Source organism: Alligator sinensis, unplaced genomic scaffold (assembly GCF_000455745.1).
Source record: "Alligator sinensis unplaced genomic scaffold, ASM45574v1 scaffold1012_1, whole genome shotgun sequence".
NCBI lineage: Eukaryota > Metazoa > Chordata > Crocodylia > Alligatoridae > Alligator > Alligator sinensis.
In genome coordinates this window covers 50,045-63,291 of record NW_005842104.1, presented here as the reverse complement: position 1 = coordinate 63,291, position 13,247 = coordinate 50,045, and the positions used below count along the sequence as shown (strand labels likewise).

At 41.4% G+C, this 13,247-nt stretch overlaps 1 long non-coding RNA gene across 2 annotated transcripts in view; it reads right to left on the bottom strand.

Moving 5' to 3' along the window:
* Positions 1-1,794: 1,794 nt before the first annotated feature.
* LOC112550423 overlaps positions 1,795-13,247 on the bottom strand; it is a 23,832-nt gene continuing 12,379 nt past the window's right edge. The window contains exon 4 of one of the 2 annotated variants that reach the window (XR_003094263.1): positions 1,795-1,978. This is a non-coding gene — a long non-coding RNA (uncharacterized LOC112550423). Of the gene's footprint in view, positions 1,979-4,320; positions 4,402-13,247 lie in introns of those variants that run through there. The other variant, XR_003094264.1, reaches the window with a different exon arrangement.

Below are 13,247 nucleotides of genomic sequence, written 5' to 3'. Positions count from 1 at the left end.
CTTGAAAATTGTAATTGTGAGAGGTTGCATACATTTAAAAAATTTATGGACAGCACATTTATTTATATTTTACTATTTCCCATAAGATTTAGAGGGTTGCCTATGATCAAGCTTTTCTCTGTAATGTTTTTACATTTTCTATATAAAGTAATAACAAATGGCACCTATACACATGCATTGAGGCTGCTCCAATGCACTGTAATTACAATGCATCAGAGCATACTTGATTTATCAAGTCTGCTGGAGTATCATAATTACAACGCTCCAGCAGACTCCAGCATGCACTGAAAAATGGTGGCAGGGCAATTTAACTAAAGCTCATTCTATGGGCTTCAGTTAAAGCACCGCTGCTGCCATTTTTCAGCATGGGGATGCTGATAGATGTGACGCTCTGTGCGCTTTAACTAAAGATCTAATTAAAGTGCTGCCCCACTTCCCTCGGCTCCAAGAGCACATGTATAAATACCCAAAATGACTTAATATCTTTTCTCAGTAAATGCACTTTGAAAAAACACAAAAGTCAAACATTGTTGAGTTAAGTGAAAATCACACAAGTGACAAACTCACAAATGGTGATTCAGAACAGATACAGTGACCCAAACTGTTCTCTCCATTTATACCCAAATAACAGAAGTAGCTGATTTTAGAAAGGAGTGCATATAATGCAGCTAGCAAGGGACATGAAGGGTAACAAGGGTTTCTACAAATATGTCACCAACAAGAGGAAGATCAGGGGAAGTGTGGGTCCCTTACTGAATGGGGAGGCAACTTAGTGACCCCGGATGATGAGGAAAAGGATGATGTACTCGATGCCTTTTTCACCTCAGTGTTCATAGGCAAGGTCAGTTCCCAGACTACTGCACCTGGCAGCACAGTTTGGGGAGGAGGTGAGCAGTCAACAGTGGTGACAGAACAGGTTAGGGACTATTTTGAAAAGTTGGAGGTGCAGTAGTCTATGGGGCTGAATGTGATGCACCCGAGGGTGCTGAAGGAGTTGGCCGATGTGACTGGAGAGCTGCTAGCCATTATCATTGAAAACTTTTGGCAGTCAGGAGAGGTCCCAGGTGATTGGAAAAGGGCAAATCTAGTACCCATCTTTAAGAAACGGAAGAAGGAGGATCTAGGGAACTACAGACCAGTCCCTGGAAAAATCATGGAGTAGATCCTCCAGGAATCCATGTCTAAGCATTTGGAGAAGGAGATGATTAGGAATAGTCAGCATGGATTCACCAAGGGAAAGTCATGTCTGACCAACCTGATTTCCTTCTATGATGAGATGACTGACTGTGGATGTAGGGGAACAGTGGATAAAATATACCTTGACTTTAGCAAGGCTTTTGATAATCTCCCACAACATTCTTGCAGGTAGGCCAAGGAAGTATGGATTGGATGAATAGACTGTAAGGTAGATAGAAAACTGGCTGAAACATCATGCTCAAAAAGGGTAGTAATCAATGTCTCAATGTCTAGTTGGCAGTATCAAAAGGAGTGCTTCAGGGATCAGTCCTTGAGCTGGTTTTGTTCAATATCTTCATGAATGACCTGGAAGATGGAATAACATGGACCCTCAGCAGGTTTGTAGATGACACCAAGCTGCGGGGAGTAGTAAAATTACCGGAGGGTAGGGCTAGGATTCAGAGAGCCTTAGATAAATTGGAGGATTAGACCAAAATAAATCTTATGTAGTTCAATAAAGAGAAGTGCAAAGTCCTGGACATAGGGTGGAACAATCCCAAGTACTGGTATAGGCTGGGGACTGACTTGCTAAGAAGCAGTTCTGCAGAAAAGGACCTGGGGGTTACAGTGGACGATAAGCTTAATATGAGCCAACAGTGTGCCCTTGTTGTGAATAAGGCTGATGGCATACTGACCTGCATTAGTAGGAGTGTTGTCAGCAGACTGAAGGAAGTGATTCTTTCCCTCTATTTGGCACTTTTGAGGTCACATCTGGAGTACTGTTTCCAGTTTTGGGCCCCCACTACAGAAAAGATGGAGACAAATTGGAGAGAGTCTATGTCACTGAGTTGCTGCTGACCTCCAAGGGCAGGCTATGAATGTCTCAGTGACTGGGCTAGTCTAAACCTTGACAAGGTGGTGCTGGGATATTCCCTCCTCAGGGTGAGGCTGTCCTAGTCCTCACTTGGTTTCACCTACCACGACTTAGATGGAAAAATTACAGGAGGTGGTGTTCAGCCTGGGAATAGTCCTAAACCATGGAGGGAAAAGGAGCAGAGACCACCAGTCCCTTATACCACAGTGGCCCTCTGGACCAGCAAATGGGCCTTAGAGGCCTGAATGGGAGTTCCTCCAACCCCTATACTCCTGACTCAATCCTCCAGTGTAATATAGTCTTTAGGACTCAGGCCCTTAGGAGGGGTCTGCAATCATTCAATGCCAATATTTAAAGTCTTATTTGGTCCCAGTCTCATAGCTGAAGGCACCGGATCTGGCTCCTGGAATACCCAAGAGTCCATCCTGAATAAGTATAATAAAAGGTGAACAGCTCAGCTGCTCCTCATCTGTTTGGTGCTCCACTCAATCTAGAGTCTGCTCGCCACCATGCCTCAGATCCAGGGGCTTTTGGGGGCTTCCCACTGGTTCTTCGCTCCAATTGCAAGCTGCTTCCACTGCACAGCTGGGGCTGGTAATCCCTGTCAAGGGGATGTCCAGGCTCTGATTAGTGAGCCAGCTGCCCAGGACTAGAGATGGTGCAGGGCCCCAGCCCCACCCTCAATCAGAAAAGCTGCTTACATGGGTATGCACCTCTGCCACCAGCACCCAACCCAACTGATCTCTCCAGCACAGCCTGGAGTGGGGGATGGTCCCAGCCCTCTTCTCCCAGTGCCTGGAGGGTCTCACCATCTGGGTGAATCCTGGACACATCACAGGTAAGGAAGTGGGTAAGAGTGGGACATTTCTCCCCTCTTCCCTGCCGGCTCTGCCACTGTCTACTAGGGGGCAGTGAAAATGGTTAGGGGGCTGTGTCACATGACTTATGAAGAGAGACTGAGGAACTGGGTTTATTTAGTCTGGAGGAAAGAAGACTGAGGTGGGATTTAATAGCAGCCTTCAATTACCTGAAGGGTTGTTCCAAAGAGTACAGAGCTAGACTCTTCTTAGTGGTGGCAGGAGCAATGGTCTCAAGTTGCAGCAAGGGAAGTTTAGATTAGATATTAGAAAAAACTTTCTCACTAGGAGTCTAGTAAAACACTTGAACAGGTTACCCATAGAGGTTGGATGGATCCTTGGATTATATTGTTGGGGATGGTCCTGCTTTGAGCAAGGGGTTGGACTAGATGACCTCCTGATGTCCTTCCAGCCCTAATTTTCTATGATTCTATATACAGAATTCCAACAATAAAGAATGGGTTTTGTCTTTCAATCAGACAAACCTTTCATGTAATAGGTGTTTGGCTCCAGTAATTACCAAATGTAATTACTCAGTGAGATAGTGTTTGATCTCAGTTACACAAATGTAAACCTAGATTATTTTTATGGAAATTACTCTGCATTTTCACATGCCTAACTAAGTTCAAAACCCTGTCAAATATATTTGAGATGATACAAAATGTCATAAAAGCTACTGATATAACTGATACTGTGAAAGGAATGGACAATCTTAATGTAATTTCTAATAAAGTCTTTGGGCTTCATTCAGATCCTGTTGTCATTTGCCAGACTGGAGAGGGTGGTACACTGTGGTTCCTTTAGTCTTGCAGGTTCCCCTGCACCTCCACCCCCCCCCCCCCCCCCCCCCCCCCCACTGATTGCTGGAGGGGCCTGACTGTGGCTCAGTCCTGATCAACAGGGAGGCAAAAACTTCAGTTTTAAATATGACATCATTTTTCCTCCCGCCACTGATTGGCTGAAGGGCCCCAGCTGGCCCTGCTGTTTGCTGCTGCCTGGCAGGGAGGCAAAAATAAGATGTTGTGCAATCACTCTTAATAACTTTAAAAATAAACTAACATAACATAGAATAAATTAATAGAATATTTAATCTATTTCATTTTAATTTATTTCTATATTTTTCATTCTAAATATTTTTTCACAATTGTTGTTTTTAGGACAATTTTACAGAAGAATTTTCAAAATGTTGAAATTTCCAATAAAATGCAAAGTCTGCATTTCCACCATCTCTACTATTGAGCGCTCACAGCTGCAAATGAAGTTAATGTGAGCTATGGGCTGAACATATAATATGCTATTTTTAAATACTTTAAAAATAGCCCCTATGTATCTTAAAATATGTTCACATTATTATTTTATTTTAATTTCTTTGTCCCGCAGTTCTACAGATATAAAATTGAGATAAAAACTTACTTCATAAGGGCACTGTAGAGATACATCCATTAATCTTGGTAAAGTATTCAAATACTGTAGTGATGGACTCTAGGAAAAAATCTGTAAGGCAATTCCATATTTCTATAGTCAGAATTTAAATGATGTATGCTAAATAAGGTCAGAATCTAGAAACTGAATTATCAAGATATTATAACAAATGATAACATGATTTAGATGTCTAAATTCCAGAACTAAAACTTATTTTAAAGCATGACAAAGCGGCTGGCTTGGGCACAAGGGTACTTCAGTGCAGGGGCCACCTTCTCACTAGCTCCACACTGGATCACCCTTGTGCCACAGCCAGCCCCTCTGTAGCACTTTGAGCTGTGGTGGGAGCAGCCAGGGCTGCTCCAACGTGGCTCAACATGCTATGGTCCTGGGTGCATGTTCAAATGGCATGCCCAGGAGCAATAAACTCTGGCGCAATAAGTGCTAGAGTTTATTGCTTCTCATTAATTGCATGTGTAGATGTGCTCTTAGCAAATTATTATTACCTGTATAATTTTATATGAGAAATTTAAAGGAATGGCTCAGTTCTAATTTGCTTAATAATTTTTACAAAATATTTTGATGGGTTTAACTTCTCTCTTGTTAGCAAAATAGGAGTATGAAATATTGCAAGTATCTGCTTTTTCAGTACTTAGATATTAGAAAACAGTTTGTCCCCCCAGAGGAATAATACCTAATGTGGGAGTCCTTATGTAAGAAATTAATGTCTTTGAACAATCGCTTTATCATTGTCTTTTTAGATAACTGTTTCTAATATATATTTCCTTGTCTAAGTATACAAAAATGCTGCTATTTCTTATATGGTATTGGGTGTGACTATCTTACGTTTTGAAAGTTTCAGTGTGCATGGTTCCTCAACAGTTTTTTAAAAATGATTAATTAACCATTGGCTAATTACATGTTTCTGTGAAGTCCAACATTTATTAATATTCACTCAATCACTGATTTTTTAAAAAGTAGGGCTGGAAGGGACCTCCAGAGATTATCTAGCCTAGCTCCCTGTCTTAGGCAGGATCAACCCTGACTAAATTATCCTTTTCAAGTGTTTGTCTAACCCACTCTTAAACACTTGCAAGAATAGAGATGCCACATTTTCTCTGGATAGCCTGGTCCATAGTTTCACTGTCCTCATAGTGAGAAAGCTCTTCCTAAATTGCTTTTGTTGCAATTAGAAACCATTGTTCCTTGTCCTGTCCATTGTGGTCACAGAGCCTAGTCTATCTCTATCCTCTATAACCAGTCTTCAGATATTTGAAGACTGTTTGTCAAATCGATGCTCAAGTTCTCTTCTCTGGCCTAGATAATCACAGTTCTTGAAGCCTTTGCTCATTGCGTATAATTTCACAGGATTAATTGATCATTCAAAAACATTTGGTTACATTCAAAGTAAGATACTGGGTATGCCTCCATGAGATGCTGAATAATACTGCACAGTAGCACATCACAGCACCAAGAGTGCTAGTACACTACTGCACAGTATTATTAGGCTACTGTGCAGTAGCATCACTTGAAAGGTGTGTGCTGGTGCTACTGTGCAGTAACTCCAGTTACTGTACATTTATTTAGTATTTGATTATACAATTACTAAATAAATGTGCAGTAACCACTGCACAGTAGTGTCTCCTGTAGTGTACCATCCCACTGAATGCCTAAATGGATGGGTGATATAATCCTAGTAAAATAGTCATCAGTTGTTAGACTAGTGATCTAGCCATTAATTGTTAGCCTATATTTCCCATATAGGAAATATAGGAACTGTGGAAAGTACATTAATACAGCATATGGCATATTTGGTGAGTTTTAAACCACTGAAGACATTGCCCTGCAGCAAAATGCAGATATAAAATCATTTAAGAAATATCTTGCTATATTTGATTATGCAGACTCCCCAAAGGAGATTGCTGGAAGAAAGTGTGAACAGAGCTGACAAGTTGTTTTTCTAAACAGGCTTTTGTTTTACCCAGGGGCCAAGAGGTGGTTAGCAATGTTGTAAGGCAACATTGCAAGCCATCTCTATGTTTAGGTTAGCTTCTGTTCAAAAAGGAAGGGCATGACTTCTTCAGAGCTTGACACCCCATGTCGTAAGAAGATGGCTTGGCTTTTTAACTTGACTGGTGTTCAGGTCACATTTTGTCAGCTGTCTAGAAGTCTGCTAGCATTTAGTGGTGATATATTAGCATTCAGACTTATTGAACATGAAGAAAATGAATACTGTCAATTAAATATTTTGAAGGATTATGAGGTAATTTTCAAAGTAGCCTTCTATGGACACACTAAATATGTTTTGTACAATATAGATTGTTTAACTCCTTGCTTCACTGTTGTTTTATTTAATGTTTATTTTTCAGTTGCTTGTAGCAGCCTATTAGGTTGAGGCCAGTTTGTGCTTTTTACTCTATAAACATATGGACTCAAAATGACCCCACTTACTCCTGAGGTGCATGATTCTAGCTGTGGACTTTTAAAACATTTCTGTATTCAAGTTCAGATCAGTTCTTGCAAGTTCAGCTTGTAGAGCTGTTTTTACGCATTAATTTGGTGTATTTCCCTTAAGACAGAAGAAGCACTCTTGTAAGAGCTAAAACAATCCCCAGGAGATTTTAAGCAGTTCATGCTTCTCCCATTTTATGACTTAGCATGCCAATATCATTATACCATCCTCAAGAGAGATTTGTCTAATTGAATGCAGATAATTCATCCCATTTAGTTACTGGAAGCTGCTGCCATAATATTAATTGTCCGCCTTGTGCAAAGCCCCGAATTGTATAAATTGTTCTGTGCAGGAAAATGAGGCATCATGATTTAATGCAAATAAGAATCAAAGTTGCTATTCTGAAAAATAATGAAGATGCTTCTCCTTGTCCATTCAAACACCCACACAAGGCAGTATACAACTGATTAAAAATATGTTATAGAGCCTTAGCCAAATATGAGTTTGCATACTGCTAACAATGTCATTCGTAGTGGGATTTTCAAAGTGCATGGGTATCTAACTCCCATTCAATTTAGCACCAAATATGTTTTACAGTGATTCACTCAGTCCTTGAAATGTAGCAGACTTATGGTTAGAACTTTTTTATTGTACACATTAGACATAGAACCCTTTAAGACAGTGATTTTCATCCATTTTTGTTGCATCCTAGTGTGCCTTGAGATCTCTTCAAAGGGCTTTAGAGTTAAATAATACAACCTGGTCTGAGTTATTTTCCACAAAATAATTTGCTCTATTATCTTCCAATAGGCAAAAAACCCCAAGTCAAACTAAAAACTGTCATTTTTCTGAGGAGCTTATTGAGTCTAACCATGGGTGAATTGAGTCTAAAAAGATTGAGAACTGCTGCTTTAAGATAATAAGAAATATGAATAAGGGGGCCCATGTTCCAGTTAATAACTGTAACTGAAGACTACATCCTTAAACTACAGAAGCATAGCCTTTGCTCTATTTTGGACACAATGAATAGATTCATAGATTCATAGATGTTAGGGTCGGAAGGGACCTCAATAGATCATCGAGTCCGACCCCCTGCATAGGCAGGAAACAGTGCTGGGTCTAGATGACCCCAGCTTGGGGGTGCCTTGGTGAATAAATCCTCACTAATTCCCTTCTGTGCCCCTGTGATGAACTTATAGGCAGCCACAAGGTCGCCTCTCAACCTTCTCTTGCGGAGGCTGAATAGGTCCAGGTTCTCTAGTCTCTCCTCGTAGGGCTTGGTCTGCAAGCCCTTAACCATACGAGTGGCCCTTCTCTGGACTCTCTTCAGGTTATCCGCATCCCTCTTGAAGTGCGGCGCCCAGAATTGCACACAGTACTCCAACTGCGGTCTGACCAGCGCCCGATAGAGGGGGGAGTATCACCTCCTTGGATCTATTCGTCATGCATCTGCTGATGCACAATAAAGTGCCATTGGCTTTTCTGATGGCTTCGTCACACTGCCGACTCATGTTCATCTTGGAGTCCACTAGGACTCCAAGGTCCCTTTCCACTTCCGTGCCACCCAGCAGGTCATTCCCTAGGCTGTAGGTGTGCTGGACATTTTTCCTCTCTAGGTGCAGCACTTTGCATTTCTCCTTGTTGATTGCATTTCTCCTTGTTGAATCTTGACTTCTTTTGTATGTCTTCAACACTAGATGGGAGGTGCCCCCAACCAAGGCAGATATGGAGTGGGGTGCAGTGCTGTCTTGTATCCCACTTGCTGCTGGTTTGCTGCTAAGAGCTTCAGTCTCAGCTGCCAGATGTGTATGCAGTGAGCTCTCCACTGTCACTGCACCCTCTTTTTTGCTATCCTGGATCCACTACTGCTCTCCACCATAACAGCACTGCACTGTGGTTAGGGCTTGGGAAGTCAGCAATAAAATTCCCTGATATCCTCAAGCAACTGTATAAATACAATGTTGTCTAGTGTGAGAAAAATGTCAGCTTAAAAAAGGGGCAATAGACACGACCGCATATAGTATCTCTTTCAGAAATTCCTCAGCATTTTGCTTAATTTACTTACCTATTTTTCTTTCAATGTTTAATGTTTCTTTGGCATCAGGCTACGTTCCTCCTTTGCTGCTGTTACTTTAGCATTGAAGTTACCTTCTAATTCTTCATTATCAGATAGTGTATTACATTTTTGGTTGATTACCCTCAACTTCCCATTTCTTTTGAAGTGTTAACAGAAATTTGTTGTGACCCAGATCGCAGTATGCCTCCAGATGTGCTAAACCATGGTTACATTCCAGATAGACTTCAATCTTGAGGTTAAAAGGCAATCTCTCCTTTGACAGATTTTGATTCATGAGTCTGCTCTAGGTTGGTACCCATGATCAGTTGAGTGTTTTTAGACATACACATGGAGTACTGTTGGATGATATAAATTTATAAATGGAGGGGTTGCCTTTTGTTCTGAAGCAAATTCCAGCAGGATATTGCCAATTTATTACTTCACTTATTCTGGTAAATTTTCTTTTGGTTGTTGGTTTTGTTTTGGCTCCTTTACATTGACATAAATCTTTCTACAGTTACAGTGGTGACAAATCAGGTAAGGATAAAATTACATATAATAAAATTGCTTCTTTTGATGACACTTTTTGGTAAGTACATCCTATCTAGACATCAGGATATTGAGTTCATTCAAGCCAATGGTCTGCTTGAATGGCTGAATGGCTTATTAATTAGTGTGACCAAAGCAAAGCAGTTTCTATAATCCATGGCACTCAATGAAGTGATGTAGCCAACATAGCTTCTTCCTGCCTTTGACTTGCCACATGAGCGACCACTTTTAGCTTGGTTGACTGGTGGCAGCCTTTGGCGCAAATCTGGGCTGAATTCATGGCCTCAGGAGCCACAGTAGGTTGCCTTAACTCATGGACTAGCAACATATAGGCCATTGGTTATATTTGGCTGTTGGGCCACTGTATCTAGCCTGCATAGTTGCAGGGCTATGGCAGTGTTCTGGGAGTGGGAGATTTTGCCTTTTCCTGGCCTGGGCAGGGAGCTGGGAGAGAGAAGTGGCAGCAGGAAAAATTGGCTGTAGCCACGGCTATGTTAAAACATGGGCCTGCCTCTAACCTGAGCTGGGGTGTTCCAGCCCAGGGCTCTGAAGAATTGCCAGCCACTGCCTTAACTGCTCTGCCACTATATCCTGGCATTGTGGTAACTGTTGCTTTATAAATACCTAAGCTAAGATTCTGCCAAGACTATGCTTAGCTTTAAGCACCGCATTGACTGCATTTGGACAACTTAAATGCAAATACAGTACAACTCTATGATAAACAACTCCATTTGTAACAAGTTCCCAGTTTTAGTATCCCAGCATCAGGAGTAGATTTTAAAAAAATGATTATGGTGCAGCAAATGGACTAACCCTATTACTAAGAACATTCTATTTTAATGAACTTTCTGTATAGTCTCATGTGGTTTTGTTATAATAAAGTGACACTGTATTTAAAGTTGTCAGTAAATTTTGTAGGATCAGTGCTTAGGCAAGCAAGTTGCCCACATTATCATTTCGTTGAAAAACATGGTAGTTCCATCGTAACATACATTACAACTGGTGTGTAATGACCTTGTGCCATTCTGTTTGTCAATATGAAATGAGTTATTTCTGTGTGTATGATATTTCGTTTTACTTTGTCCTTTTTAAAGAAGCAGCTGTGGTAGCAGTATTGTCAGAATTCCATTTTGATAAAGACCAATGAAGTATCAAATACTTTTCTAAACCTAAACACTGATGAACAGGAATTTATCCAGTTAGGTATCTCAGGTGATCATATTGCTATTTCTTTCTCCATTATCAATTTTGCTATCACATTTTCTTTGAAATTGTGACTGCAGTAAAAACTTCTAGATTCTATCTTTGTTTAAAGGCCTTTTTAAGTGTTTAAAGTAGCTACTCTTTTTTATCATCACTGCAAAATTGGCAAATTTTGGTCTATGTCATCTCTGATCAATTTTGAGGGGATAATACATTCATTCTAGACTTCTCATATGATTACTGTAACTCCTAGCTTTCTGGCCTTGTGTAAAGCATAGCATACTACAAAATGTTTCTGTTATGATTCTTATGCTCACTTGGATTTTCAAGATTTCTCCAATATAGAGCTCCATGTTGCAGTAAAATAATTTCCATAATAGAAGTGATACTTAGTTTTCTATATTCTGCTTTCTTTTCAGGTATTAACATAGACTTTATGAACCCAAGGGTCCAGGGTTCAGGATGTCACAAGCATTCATTTTTGTTATGCATATCATATAATGGACACTGTTGAAATACAGCAGTTCATTTTTATGGGTGACACTGTAAATAAGGAGGCTGTGCAAAACGTACTTTTTATCACAAACTATTCACAAGGGTCCACAAAACTTTCATGCTGCTTGAGCCCATGATTCCAGGTGACTTCTGAGCTTCAGTTCTTCTCCAAAAATATCCCTGCACGTTTCAAAACACTATGCGGAGGGGTCTATTACATGTTTGGAAGCTGCTGAAGATGTTTTGAAATAGAGAGGATAAAGCCAAATGTCTAGCAGATAGAATACCACTTTAAAGAGAAACCTCTCTTACTGGATGCCTCTTTCCTTAGCAGGATGGCTATATCAATTCAATTTCCAGGGGGAGTCACGCAATAGGAGTTTCGTGTTCCTCAGCAAAGTTGTCTGTAGCCAAGGTCTGTTCCTATTCTTAGCAGTTTCTCATCCTTTGCTCAGAGGAATGTAAGGTGAGCCTCCTGCAGATGAGTCACATTGATGACAAACAGATCGGATAATGTCAAGTAGATGTTTGGCTTCTACCCCAGCTGCCCTTACAAGTAAACAGCTCTCCTAAAATAATGTACAGAGAATCAGACCAAGCTCAGGTGATAGTATGCTAGTATTGTAACAGCAGGCCAGCTCTTGGCCCTCAGTTTTGTAAAACCAGGTTAATTGCCAATCTGATGATTAATTCAGCCTTTGGGAATCACAGAAGTATGGCAAGCATAGCTGATTAATGGACCCCCTGGAATATAAAGCTTACTGGGGGTAGTCCTGTGGGGGAGCCATCTTTGCTGCTGTTGTGCTGTTGCACAGCCATGAGAAGTGAGATGAATACTTTTAACTTATGTGTGTTTTGCATGAGTGCTTCAGGAGGTATAAATCTGATTTGGGGACCTTGGGCTCAGACCACTGGAGAACATATTGCAGTATGGTCCAAATTGTGTCATATAGCCATTGATCATAGTAGGGAAAAGCACTGCTTATAGGAAGTGATTATGCCACAGGTAGTAGATCCTGGAGAACAGGTTGGTGCAGCTTGGGCAAATCCAGGATTTTATGAGGGGATGTGCAGGAGCTGTGACCTCTGTTGCAGGGGTGGCTCTACCCCTTGCTCCTACCTTCCTCTCCTCCTCTTCTCTCTGCCAAGGTAAGCAGACTACATGGGGGAACAGCAGCCAGGGACTTTTTAAAATTCTGAAGAAGATTAGAATTTCCCCCATTTCCTTCCCCTCCATGCTCAGATCCACATACCCTCCCCACCTTTCCCTTCCTGCTACTGCCAGTGTCTCTACTAACCCAGGGGCAAAGGGAGCTCCAAGGCCTCTCCAACTGGGCTGCATGGGGGCTGAACTCAGCCCAGGACAGTGGCAGTGGTGGTGCTGGGTGGGTTCCCCCCTCCGCCTGCACATGGGTGTTCCTTGCCAGCCTAGGAGCAGGTATGGGGAGGTGGGACTACCTTTCTCCTGGTCCTGCTGCCACTATTCCAGGCTGAACTCAGCCCTTGTGCAGGCTGGCTAGAGCAGGATATGAGCTCCTGTTGCCCCCGGGACAGTGGAGACAGCAGGGACATTGGCAGTGGCTGGTCATAGAGTGGAAGGGAAGGAGAGTATGGGGGTGGGGGAAGAGAGAGGGAATTCTTACATTCTTCAGGACTTAAAAAAGTCCCTGGGTGATGCTTCTGCCATGTGGTCAGAAAGGGACAGGGGTGCAGCCGCACTACTACACATGCTCTGTATGGAACTTATTTTACTATGTGATAGTCTATGCCACTTTTCTGGACTCAGTTGTAAAAGCTGTGAGTGGGTGGAGAAGAATTTGGAGCTACATATTTGCTCAAAGTTTTAGTTCTCTCATGCGTCAGAGAAAAATGGCAACAAAAGCTCATCCATCTGAAAACAGTGTATATGAAGACAGGTGCTTTTTACTCTCCCTGGGTAGCAATATTTTTTAAATTACAGTACTAGTTAAGAGTTTGTCCACTAATCACAGGAGAAACCAATTTGGGGACGATGTACGTGTTTAGTTTGGAATTAAAGGACTGTTCTTATGCAGTGGCTCTCTAAAGAGCTCTCAGAACTTTTTGATTAATGTTTTCTTTTGTGTGTGATTTTGCTTTTCATGCCTTGCTTTGTCACTTTTCTATTTCTGTCTTCTTTGTTGG